General features: G+C 40.3%; 1 long non-coding RNA gene across 1 annotated transcript in view; it reads left to right on the forward strand.

The window, feature by feature from the left end:
- The first annotated feature begins 210 nt into the window (after positions 1 to 210).
- Positions 211 to 16815, forward strand: part of LOC129526645 (uncharacterized) — a 332433-nt gene continuing 315828 nt past the window's right edge. The window contains exon 1 of the long non-coding RNA XR_008671354.2: positions 211 to 478. This is a non-coding gene — a long non-coding RNA (uncharacterized lncRNA). The remainder of the gene's footprint in view (positions 479 to 16815) is intronic.

Below are 16815 nucleotides of genomic sequence, written 5' to 3' on the forward strand. Positions count from 1 at the left end.
TGGGAACCCTACCTTTACCTCCAGGGTTAGATCCTAATTAGTTAAATTAATCATGGTAATATCATCTTCCTTGCCAATGATTGGCTCAGTGCCCAGGCCTTAGCCAATCAGGGCAATTTTCACTGGTACAGGCGTGGACAAGCAAAGTAAGTTGAACCAATTAGAATGAAGGATAAGGCTTTTACTCCGTGATTTGGGTGAAAGACATTCACTACACCAGAGGAGACAAAGGAAGCACGTTGCTGTTATTGCTGTTCATGGCCTTCTTCCAACAGTAAGGGAAGCTAGTTTGAAGATAAACTGTACAAAGGAAAGTAAAACAAGAGAAGTGCAGCGAAATGGTGCCGGAGCCGTGATACAGCTACAACGTAGAGTTCTCACAGTCTCTTAATTTCCTGCTGTCGGCGATAAATGTGATCATTTTGGCCGATTTGGTTCAGTTTTTCTGTTCCGTGAAGCTGAAAGCATCCTGACACAGGTAGGTATCACTGTTCTCTCGAGTACATAGATGAGTAAAGTAAGACTTAATAGAGGTGAAGTCACTCACCAGCTGTACATTTGAACCCAGAACTTCTGATTTCTAAGCCCACAATCTTATCTGTTAGCCTTATGCCTCCAGCTAAGGCTGTGTGCCCTCTCTCTCATTCCTTAGGAAGATTTATTTCTCAGAAGGCTGCTTGCATCTCCATACAAGTAAACTTCTACTGGTCTGTGTTTATCAGGGACACAGCAGAAAACAGATGGCGCACTTGGGTAGGGTAATTAAAGAACACTTAATAAGGAGTCTTCTACAAAAGTGTGGGCAGAGTTAAGGGAAACCAAAAAAGGCCAATGAAACTCCCCAGGGTTCACAATAGACAAGGTTCATTCCTACTCTTAAATCCAAAAGAGCAAAACAAGAGTGAGGAAGTGGGGGACAATTCAGGGAAACTGCAGAGAGGTATACCTCTGAACCTGGGAGAGGGTCACTTTTTAAAGTCAAGGTTTTCAGTGGAGCATTGCAGTCATGGCCCAACCTGTGAGAAGACAGTAAGGCAGCCTGGACCATATGTATTTTGATCGCTTTATTCTCTCACCCTTCAGTCTCCTGTTGGTCTCCCTTGAGAAGCCAGTGGGCAAAGGGCTTGGATGATGCAGTCCATAGAGAAGGGAACAGAGCAGGAAGAAGAGTGGAGAATAGATATGGAAGATATCCAGCACAAAGAACCTCTCATTTCCACCAGTTTCCCTGACTTGCTCAATGTTGCAGATTGGTTAACCTGGGAAGTGGACTCTGAAAATGAGATTAGCTTGCAGAATATTTTATATGAAATGTCTTTGCTGTCAACCCCCATGAAAGGAAGGGAAGGAAGTAGGATTGGGCAGACAGGATGAGATGCAACACGGTCCCCAAAAAGCTCTCAGCCAATCTCATGGGAAGCTCTTGGCCTGGGGTGGCCTTTCAGGGTTCTCCGGAGTTGGGGTCTAGGAATTTTATAGGCCTCGGTTGATCAATCATTGGATGTAGACTGTTTGCGTATTCAGGTATCATTGTCAACTCAGACTCTGTCAACAGTCCTTAACATGTTTCAATTTCCCTTTTTCAACTCCACAGTTTCCTAATCAATTGCATAGGCCTCTTTAAAAAGAGACTGGAGGAATCATTCCCAGCATGCTTGCCATGGTATTGCTGGGTTCTTCCTCCTGGAAACCTGACTTCTTTTTCCATCCATGGGTTCTGATTCTGAAACCTAGCTTAGGTCTAGAAGCTGAGAAAGGGATTGTGACTTTGCATTGAGATGGCAGCTTTCAGACTCCTGATTAACCACCTTGGATTTCTTTTGATTGTATAGCTTAAGTGCCCTTATTGCTTGCCCATCTACTTTGCCTCTAGCAAAGCTGTTTTCTATTAACCATCTCTATGGGTCATGCTCCCTTTTGCTGACACTCATTCCAATACTTTGATCCTCCCAGTCTCCTGGTTAAGTCCTGATACATGGCCTTGATTGTTTCAAGGACCTAACATTCCCACTGTCAGTAGTGAGCTCATTTCTACATCTGCCTTGGCCTATGTAGGACAGCTACCACAAACAACCTTAGTAATGCTGTTGCCCCTCTCACTAGACACTCATTACTGTTTTAGTAAATGGCAGATCCTCCAGCCCACTTGTGAAATCTGGTGAATTTTCTGGACTTTCATAGTGTATTTTGACATATTCGTTTCTTGAGTCTTTCAATCCTTTCTTCCATTGTCTGGTAGTAATTCTTGTATTTCTCATTTAGTATGAGTCAGCCTAGCAGTATGTTTTCATCATTTCCAAGGGTCCTTGCCGGAGCATTAAAGGCTGTATTATAAGAAACTACTCTTATATCAAACTCTTATTCAAATTTGTTTTACCCACCTTGATCTGGGACACCCAGATTCCTACTTACATCTTTCTGGGTAGAAGTGTACCATACAGTTACTTTAGGATTAACGTACCTCTCCTTTTAGCATGTTCCAAACTGAGTTATATTGTGACTTAACCATACTTATTTGTCAAGTGACCAGGAAGGAAAGTGAGGGCAAATCCTGAGGGGGCATGTGTTCTTTTGTGTGGGTGCGATCTGTGAATGATCCTCAAGCAAAAAGAGTGCTAGCCCTTAACTGGGAAAATTGGGCCAATTCTGCAGGCTTAGAGAATTTACGGAAGTCTGATGATTCAAGACTTGAATCCATTAACTTAGATGTCCCCATACCGTATGTCAGCTTCCTATTCTTTTCAGATCAGGGCCCTGACTGTGGCACAGCTGATCTTCCTTGGTTGGGAGTTTAATCTTCTATAAAACCTGACTGTTCCTTGGTGGGATTCACAACTTTTCCTGCCCTACTGCTGAGGAGACAAGAACTTCTTTATTTGTTACCACGGAAGTACTCACTCTTTTTATATTTAGCTTTTAATTGCCAATGTATCCATCTCAACTTTTTGTTATTTTTTTTAGAGCTTCAGCAGGTGGCAGTAGCTACCCTATTTCACTGTCCTCATGGTTGCTTTTTCTCCATTTTCCCTCAAAATCCAACCAATGCATTCCCTTCCATTGGAAAAGTGTCAACAATTATCCTATTATCTTGTGCCAGGAGATACGTGTGCTGCCTCTAGCATCAGACATGGGGTAGATGGCACATTGCCAGCAGGTGGGCAGGCAATCCGCATGAAAATTCTTATCTTGACGTTTGTTTTGTCACTCCTAAGGACAATGGCTGCGGATTGGGTTCCCCGGGAAGCCAACTTTAAGATAGAGAAAGGCATGCAGGAGCTTATTAGAGAATGTTTTTGGTAATGCTCTTAGGGTCAATTCTTGAGGATAGTAAGGAAGCAGGAGGGGAAGTTGCATCCCAATGCAGAGCCAATAGAGATCTCTACTGATTCCATAGACTGCTCTGAAGTTGACATGCCCTTTGTCCTAAGTTGTAGTGAGGAGACTGGGCCTTTATGTCTCTGTGTTTATCAGTCTTTGGGTATGGGATGCCCTGGAAGGTGGTCTGATGTTAGGTGAAACACTTTTTTTTTTTAAGCTAATTCAAATCTCCGGAGAGGGTTGATAGCAGCACTCCCAGCAGCTCAGGAAGCAAGTCTTTCATTCTTGAAAGAGGATCTGGAGATCTGGATGGCCCAGTAGAGCATCCTCCACATCCAAATACTTCTAAATTCTTAGGGTGAACAAGCTTAAGTTGGGATGAAAATGAATGACCTGGTAATGTGCGCAACATAAGTGCAGTGGTTTTTGTCTGTTTTGTGCATTGCTCTTGTCCTAGCACCTAGAACAGTGCCTGACATACAGCATTGGCTCCAGAAATATTTGTTGAACAAATGCTCGTCACTCTCAGATTCATAGATTCTGACATGGTATGTAGTGTCTTCCTACCTCTTTGGTCAGAACTATTTCTTTTGCACACATGTTTCTATTGCCATAGTCTGTGATTCAAGTTCAATCCTCTGTATATTGAGGTTAGTGAATTAATATTTACCAACTGATGTTAAAATGGAAAACAATGTAATGTTTTTCCTGTTTTTTGAGACTTACGTGGATGATTGTGTCATCATAGTGTTATTCCTGACTCAGTTTTTTTCTTGAAAATTACTGTGTGTCATATAATTCATTTGTATGCATTTGGCTGAGGGTTTTTTTTTTAGAGATGATGATGCAGCCACAATGGGAAAAAAAAATTTAACTTTTGTCTTGGCCTTAAAATATCTGACCTCTTCAGAAATGTTTTGGGCAAGCCAAATACTAACACTCTTCTAAAGAGAAGATAAATACGCAAATTGACATAGAACATCTTTCCCTGCTAGATATTGTCAAACTAACAAGAAAATGTAGTAAAAAGTGAAAATCCCTCAGGAAGCAACATTTAAAAAAATCCTTTTACATTTATTATACTTTAAGTTCTGGGATATGTGTGCAGAATGTGCAGATTTGTTACATAGGTATACATGTGCCATGGTGGTTTACTGCACCCATCAACCCGTCATCTAGATTTTAAGCCCTGCATGCATTAGGTATTTGTCCTAATGCTCTCCTTCCCCTTGCCCCCCACCCCCCTGACAGGCCCCCGTGTGTGATGTTCCCCTCCCTGTGTCTATGTGTTCTCATTGTTCAACTCCCACTTAAGAGTGATACCAGAATTGCAGTCAATTTGTTCCATTAAAAAATCCTACCTATTTATAATCTGGCAAAAAAAATCCTTTTACAAATATGTCACGTAGTGAAAATGACACCTACCTATTCTCCTATTTTTCTTGTTTATACTATGAATGGCTACTATAGATAGAAATATACATATGTATGTGAATCTACATTGTATAAAAATAGTTTATGGACTATGAGCTATTGTTATGACAATTTACAGATTTTTAGATTTTAATTCTTTTGGAAAATCACCAGATAATTTCATATTACTCATCTTGTTCACTCACATGTACATCCTGTAGAGCTAAATGTCTTAATGGATAGCAAACTTCATAACTATCACAGTATAACTACAGAATACACCTTCCAATAATTTAATAATAGAGTAGCATCTGATATTTATGAAGTGCTGCTTATGTGCCAGACATGGTGCTGAATATCTGTGTCATCATCCTACATGATGCTCACAGGCATCCCATCCTGACTCCAAAACCCGTATTCCCAGCTTCTACCTGTGTTCCCTTCCAATGATGCATTTGCTTGTCTTGAGAGCTGTTCTTCACTGCCTCATGTATTAGTCTGTTTTCCTGCTGCTGCTGTGGTCTTTATTTCCAAGACTGGGAAGAAAGAGAGGTTTAATTGGACTTATGGTTCCACATGGCTGGGGATGCCTCAGTCATGGTGGGAGGCAAGAGGCACTTCTTGCATGGCAGAGGTGAGAGAAATGAGGAAGAAGCAAAAGTGGAAGCCCCTGATAAACCCATCAGATCTGGTGAGACTTATTAACTGCCATGAGAATAGCAGAGGAGAATAGCAGAGGAAGGACCGGCCCCCATAATTCAATTACCTCCCCCTGGGTCCCTCCCATAACAGGTGGGAATTCTGGGAGATACAATTCAAATTGAGATTTGGGTGGGGACACAGCCAAACCATATCACCTCAGCTCACTGAATTCACTGACAGCCACCACTAATAAGATCATGAAAAGAGCCTTCCGAGTCCAATGCTGTGATTCTTTCACATTAGGTACATTAATTTGGGTCACTGTATGAAATTGTGGTCTACAAAGATTCAGCCAAAGAAGCAATAGAAAACATTGAGGGTGATTGCAGGATTTGTAGTTAGCTGAATAGCTCTGTCAGCCTATGCTTTTATATCTCTGTGCATGGTGTTCCTTAAGCGCTAACATGGCCTACTATGTCCCACTCCATTGCTGACCTTACAAAAATCTTCTCACTTTTCAAGTTTCAGTTCCAACATTTCTTCCTGTTTGAGTGACACCTTTTGAATTACCAGACTGAGTGAAGCACTCGCCTGTGCTCTCAGTTTTCATTCTCTCCTTCCTCCTCCACTCCTTCTCTCTCTATAGTGTGTGTATACATATCACTATGATAGAATTTATAGGAATTATTTGTAGACATAATAGGTTATGATACTTAAGGGTATTATCTGGGTCTTTTAATTATTGACTTCCTGGGACTTTGCACCGTATCTTGCAAAATTGTTAGTGAATGAGTAAATGCAAGAATAGACAGAAGTTTGGAGAATACTAGGACTGAAAAGGACAGGTGGGCAAAAATAGCCATCTCAGTTTAAAAATGTAGGGCATGTGTCTTGGTTATCAGTGCACACAGACTGGATGTACCATAAAAATACTTTTCTCTCCATCCCAGGAAGGACTCTTGCTCATGCTGGTAGCCTTTTGATACTTGCTACTCTGGATTGGAACAGAAATCCCTTTTCTTAGTAGTCATGTGCACCATGTACAAAATATCAGTTAGTTTCACTCTTTTGTCAGTTACTTCTCCAGTTGCTTTACTGAATTAATGTCACTGTGAACTTATAAATGCCACCTCATTGTAGAATTTGCCGTTTACTGCCAACGAAGGAACAGAAAATTTCTTGCTTGCTTTCTAGTGCCCCTTTAAATACCTTTAGTACATTCTTCCTCTTTTAAATTCTATCAGGTCTTTAAAAGCCATATGTACCTTCTCTTTCTTCTACTATTAAACATGTGCCGACCAAGAGAAGGAGCAACTTATTCTAACCTTCCCAGTCCATAATTATATGTGGATTTCAAAGGAAAATCTGCACAAATCCCTTTTCTAATCTCTTATGTGATTAGATTATTCCTGCTTCACAATCTTTTGTTAATAAATAAGGGGCAACAATTGGGAGAAGAGGAAGAACAGGAAGATGGGAAGAATTTTTGAAAAGTGGAAGCGTCTTAACGGGGTCACATTCCCCTCACAATCAATATGGTGTCACAGTTGGATTTTTACCAGGAAATGAGGATATAGGGACTGTGTGCTAATCAACGAGATGGAGAGAAAAGTGTGAAGCTCTTGCTTTTTGTTCCACTGAAGTGTTTTTTCCTTGGCGTCTCTCCTCTGTGTTCTCTGAAAGAAACAATGCTGGATCTGAGATTGTCTCCCTTTGTCTTCACCTCTAGCAAGCGCACTGTGACATGTGGCAGCTCAGCTCTGATATGCAGGTACCGAAGGGCAGTTTCTGAGGGATTCTTCTGTGATGTGCAGGACAATCTTTCAGGTGATTAACTAGACTCAATAAATGGGTCAGCAAAGAAATGCTAGCCTAAGATTTCCTCAGTTCTGTCACAGGTCAAGAGTCTTCACCAACCAAGTTTGAACAACTCATTAGTGGATGATTTCAACCTCACACTCTCAAATTGGAAACTCTTGCTCGGTCTAAATTGATACTGAGTTTTCCCTTTCCCTGCATTATTTTAAATGAACATAAAGTAGGATGACCTGTCTTCTTAACCATACCAGCTCCCCTTTATGATAAAAATAAAAACTCAGAATCTGGCATTTCCCCCATTTCCAGTAACTGACTTTAGTAGAAACACTGCTATAGTCATAGAAAGTAAATTTCAATAAGGGGTTTACTATAAAAATATGTAAGGATTCAGGGTGAATGTGATAAAGTGGTAGGTGACACTGAGAACTGTTATATGGGAAAGTTTAATGTAATTTGGGAATAAAACGTTGTTCTTATTGATCATGTTTCTTCAAGTGAGCTGAGAAGGGGTTTATTCTTAAATTTTATGTAGAAAGCAGTGTCTGGACAAATTGTCAAGCTATTCATATTGAGACAAACTATGCGGTTAATGTTTTTTGGCCCTACTTTTTTTTTTTTTAATTTTGATGTCACTCTGATCAATTTCCATGAGCTCGCTGGATCAGAAATCCACTGTTTTCTACAGGGACATTAAGATTTATCAGTCTGATCACCTTAAAATTGAATTTGGGTAAAAAAAATATAGCTAAAGAAAGACAAGTTTAACATACTGCATACAGACACGGGAATAAACTTGTTTTAGTATTTTTCTTTTTTTTCAATTTTATTTGATTTTATTTTTTTATTTTATTTTATTATTATTATACTTTAAGTTTTGGGGTACATGTGCACAATGTGCAGGTTAGTTACATATGTATACATGTGCCATGCTGGTGTGCTGCACCGATTAACTCGTCATTTAGCATTAGGTATATCTCCTAATGCTATCCCTCCCCCCTCCCCCCACCCCACAACAGTCCCCAGAGTGTGATGTTCCCCTTCCTGTGTCCATGTGTTCTCATTGTTCAATTCCCACCTATGAGTGACAACATGCAGTGTTTGGTTTTTTGTCCTTGTGATAGTTTACTGAGAATGATGATTTCCAGTTTCATCCATGTCCCTACAAAGGACATGAACTCATCATTTTTTATGGCTGCATAGTATTCCATGGTGTATATGTGCCACATTTTCTTAATCCAGTCTATCATTGTTGGACATTTGGGTTGGTTCCAAGTCTTTGCTATTGTGAATAGTGCCGCAATAAACATACGTGTGCATGTGTCTTTATAGCAGCATGATTTATAATCCTTTGGGTATATACCCAGTAATGGGATGGCTGGGTCAAACGGTATTTCTAGTTCTAGATCCCTGAGGAATCGCCACACTGTCTTCCACAATGGTTGAACTAGTTTACAGTCCCACCAACAGTGTAAAAGTGTTCCTATTTCTCCACATTCTCTCCAGCGCCTGTTGTTTCCTGACTTTTGAATGATCGCCATTCTAACTGGTGTGAGATGGTATCTCATTGTGGTTTTGATTTACATTTCTCTGATGGCCAGTGATGATGAGCATTTGTTCCTGTGTCTTTTGGCTGCATAAATGTCTTCTTTTGAGAAGTGTCTGTTCATATCCTTCACCCACTTTTTGTTGGGGTTGTTTTTTTCTTGTAAATTTGTTTGAGTTCATTGTAGATTCTGGATATTAGCCCTTTGTCAGATGAGTAGGTTGCGAAAATTTTCTCCCATTCTGTAGGTTGCCTGTTCACTCTGATGGTAGTTTCTTTTGCTGTGCAGAAGCTCTTTAGTTTAATTAGATCCCATTTGTCAATTTTGTCTTTTGTTGCCATTGCTTTTGGTGTTTTAGACATGAAGTCCTTGCCCATGCCTATGTCCTGAATGGTAATGCCTAGGTTTTTTTCTAGGGTTTTTTTGGCTTTAAGTCTAACGTTTAAGTCTTTAATCCATCTTGAATTAATTTTTGTATAAGGTGTAAGGAAGGGATCCAGTTTCAGCTTTCTCCATATGGCTAGCCAGTTTTCCCAGCACCATTTATTAAATAGGGAATCCTTTCCCCATTGCTTGTTTTTCTCAGGTTTGTCAAAGATAAGATAGTTGTAGATATGTGGCATTATTTCTGAGGGCTCTGTTTTGTTCCATTGATCTATATCTCTGTTTTGGTACCAGTACCATGCTGTTTTGGTTACTGTAGCCTTGGAGTATAGTTTGAAGTCAGGTAGTGTGATGCCTCCAGCTTTGTTCTTAAATTCTTTTAAAAATTGGGATTTTAGGCTGGGTGTGTGGCTCACACCTGTAATCCCAGCACTTTGGGAGGATGAGGCAGGAGGATCACTTGAGGGCAGGAGTTTGAGACCCACTTGGCTAACATGGTGAAACCCTGTCTCTACTTAAAAAAAAAAAACAAAAATTAACTAGGTGCTGTGGCACGCACCTGTAGTCCCAGCTACTCAGGAGGCTGAGTCAGGATAATTGCTTGAGCCTGGGAGATGGAAGTTGCAGTGAACTGAGATTGTGCCACTGCATTCCAGCCTGGATGACACAGCAAGATCATGTCAAAAAAAAAAAAAAGTTGGGATTTTATGAAGAGAACATAAGCTCTATTTCAATTGAGATTGAAAGAGACCTTGGGATGATCGATGTTTATTTTCCTTAACAGGCCTAAGTACACTGACAAAACACATTATAAATAATAGCTACAATTACATGATCCTTTCTCATTAACATGAGAGAAACCCTTCCCTAGAAGAAATATCGCCATCCTGATTTTCTGAGTTTGCCCTCTCTTGTCATGATTATGTGTGCCTGTCGCCGATTTTCTCCTGTTCGCCTTCTGGTTTGAGGTAGCTGACGGTCAGCAGGTCCCCTGTTTGAATCAGGGCAGGCGTACCAACTCCAGAGCATGATCAGTTTTCCTGTCTGCAGTTGTTCATGGTTTAAACTCTAAATTCAGTTGTTACCAATTGTGTGTCTGTATTGGGATATAAAGCTGGGGATTTCAAAGCACTTCGTTTCTGATTCTCTAAAATGCTTACTATGGCTACTGCTTACAAAATTTCCATGCTGCAGAGGTGGACAGGCTTTATAAGTCTCCATTGTTTTTGGAGGAAGTGGGGATGACTTTTCTCCAGAGTACATCTAGAGCAGTTTCTCCCACTGCTGGATGTAGTTTGTTTTCCTCTATCAGTTTGCCTAACTAACATCAGCAGTTAAAATGACCCATTTGCTACTTCTTGGGTTTTGCTCTTTACCAGTTTGTGTATCTTATGTTTCTGATTCACAAATTCACATGAAACAGACCTCCTAAGAGGCATGTGGTAGGAAATAATATGGAGGAGATTCTACAGACTGCTCCACACTGACAACTAGAGCAGGTTCCAGGAGTCACTAACCATTAGTTACTATGAAGTCATTGAAACCTCAGAAAATTGAGTTTATTCTGATTATCTGATTATAGGTAGTTGGCAGTAAGGGGTATGATGGAAATACAAGAATATACAGGCATGCACAATTTGTTGAGTATGTGTATCAGATATTGCTCTGCTTTATATATTTTAAAATAATTATCTGCTTACTTCCATTGAAATGATAATGGAATATGTATTACAGTGCACCCTTATACTTTCAAAATGTTCTCTTGTGTGAAGTAGATATTATTACCATTCTTTTATAAGCAAAAATACAGGCACAGAGAAGTCAAGTAATTCATCTAAGGTGCTACATAATTACTAAAAGATAAAGCCAGAATTGGATCCTAGGCAGTCAAGTTCAAGTCATGTCTTAATGACCACACTTATCAGCTATCCAGTTTAATTTGGGAAATCCAATTATGGAGGCATCAGCACCTTCCCCAATATCAGCAATTGAGGCAAAAACTTACATATGATACCTGATGGCATTTTTCTTTCTAACCAGTTCATATTATGTTTTGCACTGGTCCTTTTACATGCTCTTCCTCCTCCTTCAAGTCCTTAGAAAGGATTTAATGTATTTAGAAGAAATGACACAAACAAATGAAAAAACATTCCATGCTCTTGAATAAGAAATCTCTGTATCATTAAAATGGCCTTACTGCCCAAAGCAATTTACAGATTCAATACTATTCCCATTAAACTACCATTGACGTTCTTCACAGAACTAGAGAAAACTATTTTAAAATTTATATGGTACCAAAAGGAGCCCATATAGTCAATGCAATCCTAAGCAAAAAGAACAAAGCTGGAGGCATCATGCTACCCAACTTCAAACTATACTACAGGGCTACAGTAACCAAAACAGCATGGTACTGGTACAAAAACAGACACATTGACCAATGAAACAGAATAGAGAACCCAGAAATAAGGCCACACACCTACAACCATCTGATCTTCAACAAACCTGACAGAAACAAGTAATGGGGAAAGGATTCCCTATTCAATAAATAGTGCTGGGAGAACTGGCTGGCCATATGCAAAAAGTTGAAGCTGGACCCCTTCCTTATATCATATACAAAAGTTAACTTAAGATGGGTTAAAGACTTAAAACTATGAAAATCCTGGAAGGCGACCTAGACAATACCCTTCAGGACATAGGCACAAATAAAGATTTTATGACAAAAGATGCCAAGAGCAAATGCTACAAAAGCAAAAGTTGACAAATGGGATCTAATTAAACTAAAGAGCTGCTGCACAGCAAAAGAAACTATCAACAGAGTAAACAACCTACAGAATGGGAGAAAAATTTTGCAAACTATACACCTGATAAAGGTCTAATATCCAGCATCTATAAGGAACTTAAATTTACAGGAAAAAACAACCCCATTAATAAGTGGGCAAAGGACACTTTGAAGAACAGACATTTCTCAAGACATACATGCAGCCAACAATCACCTGAAAAAAAAAAAACTCAACATCACTGATCATTAGAGAAATGCAAATCAAAACTACAATGAAATATCATTTTACAACAGTCAGGATGACTACTAAAAAGCCAAAAAATAACAAATGCTGGTGAGGTTGTGGAGAAAAATACTTTTACACTTTTGGAGGGAGTGTAAATTGGTTCAACCATTGTGGAAGACAGGGTGGCAATTCCTTAAAGACCTAAAGATAGAAATACCATTTGACCCAGAAATCCCGTTACTGGATATATACCCAAAGGAATATAAGTCATTCGATTATAAAGATACATGTATGTGTATGTTTATTGCAGCATGATTCACAATAGGAAAGACATGGAATTAACCTAAATGTCCATCAATGATAGACTGGATAAAGAAAACATGGTACATATACACCATGGAATACTCTGCAGCCATAAAATGAGATCATGTCCTTTCCAGGAACATAGATGGAGCTGGAGGCCATTGTATTAGTCCATTCTCATGCTGCTATAAAGAACTGCCCAAGACTGGGTAATTATAAAGGAAGAGGTTTAATTGACTTACAGTTCCACATGGCTAGGGAGACCTCCCATGTGGGGAGGAAACTTACCATCACAGCAGAAGGGGAAGCAAACATGTTCTTCACATTGCAGTAGGAAGGAGAATGAGAGCCAAGCAAAGAAGGAAGTCCTTTATAAAACCATCAGATCTTGTGAGAATTTACTATCATGAGAATAGCGTGGGGGAACCACCCCCATGATTCAATTACCTCCCACCGAGTCCCTCCCATGACACATGGGGATTATGGGAACTACAGGATGAGACTTGGGTGAGGACACAGCCAAACCGTATCAGCCATTATCCTTAGCAATCTAACACAGGAACAGGAAGCCAAATACTGCATGTTCTCACTTATAAGTGGGAGCTAAATGATGAGAACACATGGACACAAAGAGGGGACGAACACACACTGGGGCCTGTCAGAGGGTGAAGGGTGAGAGGAGGGAGAGGATCAGAAAAAATAATGGAGAGTATGCTTAATATCTGGGTGATGAAATAATCTGTACAACAAACCCCCATGACACACGGTTGCCTATGTTGACAAACCTGCACATCCTGCATATGTACCCCTGAATTTAAAAGTTAAAGGACTATAATGAGAAAAAAATCAATGTCCCTGTCCTAATCTGATGCCACTGGGTCCCTAGATATGACAGAAACAAAGACAAAAGGCTAGAGATCATGAGGAAAGGGTGAAGATAACCCCTACTTCATAGATTTCTCTAGGACCAGCTCCTGTGTGCCACATTCATCGATTTCTAATCAAAATGAAAGAAAAATTACTAGAACGTGCATCTTCCTTGGGTAGCTAATAATCATTTTGACACATCACAAGGTAAACTCTTTTTTTGGAAGATGCAAAGATATTTTAGACAATATCTCTGCCCTCAACTTCTCATTGCCCTGCTCTCTGTCCTCTCATGACATAGATTTAAATTCAGCACGGGCAGGAGTCTCATCTCAATCATCTTTTTATCTCCTTCCCTAGATTAGGGTGCAGAAGGTTCACAATAAATGCTTGTGAAATACATGCTTGATGGCCCCGTGGTTCAGCTCTGGTATGAGTAAGTTGGAGTCTGGGTTCCTGGAGATGTCCCAAAGCACCAAATGCCTCAAGCCCAGCTGCTGTCTCTTGTTAGCAACGATGAATATGCAACAGCAGGTGGCAGCAAACCTTTGCATTTGCTCTTCTCTTGGTAGCAATAAGTGTCTCAGCCAAATTGTGTTATGGCTCACAGGTGTCCTGCTTTTTCCACTTGGTGCCTTTTGGATCTAGTTTGCTGAGAAATGCAGCTCCACGAACAATATCCTCAGCACCTCTTTCAGAATAAACTAGATTTCAGTAGAAGGAGTTCAATTTGAATTAAAGTGAGCCAACCTGCCTTGCCAGCTGTTGCCCTTGCAGACTCTGTGTGCCAGTAACGGCAGCCACCTGGGGAGATGCCCTTCCTGGGAAAGCGCTGCTGCTGCAGTTGTGCCCTTTGCCTTAGCAGTCCATTAAAAACTGTTTTGCAGAGAAGGCGACTGGGAGGTATGACAGGTTGATTATACATTGAGGTGGACTAGGATAGCCTATCTTATGTCTGATAGGCCAACACATTCAGCAATAGTGTCCCCTTACACTCTCAAAGTGTTCTTGCTTGGGTGGAGGCTAAGTTGTATGGTCATGAGTGGCTCATGTTTCCATCTGGGTCCTCAGCTGTATAAGAAGGGAATTGAAAAGAACCTGAAGCAATTGCCTTGATGAGTATCTGAGATTTGAGAGGTGAGGGGTAGAAGGAGGAAGTGGGATTCATGGAGGAGAACTTTGGGGCTTGGGTAAACTCTTTTTCTTCCCTTGTCTTCTGAAGCTGGATGGCTTTGTGGCCAAGTTGCAAAGGAAGTGGTACATTTATCCAGTGCTCCAACAGGCTCCACAGACTTTCTTGTCCTTCTGAAGACATCCTAGGTATCATACTTCACATCTACAGGAATGTGCTTTCTAATGGGGAGCATTTGGCCGCTAGGTAGCTTTTAGGCAAGGGCCCTGCTGAACCTAATTAGAACACACAGAAAATTCCCATGGTAAATTGACACTAGACTGAAGGTGGGCAGCAGTGTGTGTGTGGGTGGGGGTGGTCAGGGGCAGGGTCATAGGGATGAGGATCTAGTTTCGGCAGGAACTTGAGCTAGCTTCAGGACCCGAACAAAACCCAGTTGTACGTGGTGGGTGATGCTCTAAGAGGTGGTGTAGCATAGTGGTTAATATGGTCCACTTCGAAGGTAGAAAAGAGTAAGCTGGGTTCAGACTCTGCCATTTCTTCATTGTATGAACATGGGTAAACACTCAGTTTCTCAGGGTCCTCATTTCTAAAATGGGTCTAGTAACGCCTACACTCACAGTACATACTCTACACATGGTAAATCATGAATAAATTGTTATAGATGATTTCACAGGAAAACTGAAATGATCTGTGGTTATTTTTCTGTATATGTAAAATTAAGGGTCTTTATACCTACTTATTTTAGTTTTTGATGAAGACACATTACAGTTATTTTCATAATTAATGTTAAAGAGAAATAGTTCTAAACCTAGGAATTAAAACTTGGACATTGGCCCTGGCTCTGGCATTAACTAATTATATCACCTTTTACAGGTTGCTTAACTTCTGCAGGCTTTACTCCTTTATGCAGGTGAGAAGTATAGGGCCTGATGCTTGCTTCTGTGCCTTTGACACTAACAGCCTTAGATTTCCCAAGATTTGCCTTTACACAGTGTAATGCAGTGCTCTATCCCCTACATTGGCTGGCTGGTTGAGTCTATTAGAGGCTGAGGTTTGAAAGGCTGGGGTCATAGGTTTGATTCCACAATGGCCTAGTTAGTTGTGTTTCAAGGTTGTTTCAAGTCATCTGTCTGACCTCAGCCATATGTTCTGTGAGCACAAAGAAGGACACTTTCACAAATATGGGGTATTCAACCATGCCATCATGACTACTACAAGGGGACAAAAAGATGAAGGGGTCACCTACGCTGAAGCTGAAGGTCAATCAAATTGCCCAGGTGTGAAAAGAACAGTATCATCTTCCAGGGACCCTTTACCATGGTGGTCACCTCCTGCTAATTACTGCCTGTTTTATAACAATTTGCTAAAATAAGTCATATGGAAATTTGATTAAATTTTAGGATCTTAAATTGCCTTAAAATAATTCTTTCATTAATGGCAAGGTACTTGTTGGAAGAAACAAAACACATCAGAAACAAGATTTATGACCACTTAAGAAATCTGTTAAAATTTTTTTTTTTAATGGACTCCAGCTCTTGGTGCTATTTGCATGCTATTGGAATGCAGAGATGGTGAATCAGAGCCTAAATCCGGGCTCCGAGCAGATCGAGGTGGGAGAGCTTTTAACTAGAATTAGAACCTTCTCTTCTAAGAGACTTTCTGTAGGCAGGAAGTCATTTGCCCAGGGTATTGGTTCTCCTGCTGTGGTGTTGGTGAGAGTCCTTTAGGGCTCTGCAAGAGGGACCTTAACTTGGGTAGTTAATGAGCCAAAGGCCTTCTGCCTGACAATGTTTTCTAAAGATCTATTTTCCTCTGAATGCAGCAGTTTTCCTCTCTTTAATAAGGATGATCTGATTTACAAAACAACAAAAAAACAGTAAATCAAGACCAAAAGGTAAGACACTCTGCCCTCAGGATTAATGAACCCAAAGGCTGGTGTCCATACAGATCCTTCTGATCCTAATATCCTACAGTAGAAGATAGAGCAGCCTCCATGTTTGGGGCAATATTTTTATTATGTGTTAACATCAAATCTGTAGAAGCTCCAAGCTCTGAAAAGATTATACCCACTCCTTATCATGTAATTTAAAATAATAGAAGAATTTTCTAAACCAAAAAGTTAAAAGTTAAACAAGATAAACAGTTATGACTTTCTGATTATTTTGATACTTTTTTTTGTAATGCCACATATCAAATTACTTAAATAATTACTTTCATTATTGTCCTCTTCCCCTTTTGTGCCCCTGCATTGCTGGTACAGTGCTGGTGGTTGTTTTCACCTGTTCCTTGTGTGACAGCACTTCCCACCCCCAGAGAGGTATTTTTTCAAATGTGGTTCTGGGGGTCCCTTGAGTTAGATCACGTGCAGGGCATAGTAAATGAACAT

Source organism: Gorilla gorilla, chromosome 15, assembly GCF_029281585.2.
Source record: "Gorilla gorilla gorilla isolate KB3781 chromosome 15, NHGRI_mGorGor1-v2.1_pri, whole genome shotgun sequence".
NCBI classification, from domain to species: Eukaryota; Metazoa; Chordata; class Mammalia; order Primates; family Hominidae; genus Gorilla; species Gorilla gorilla.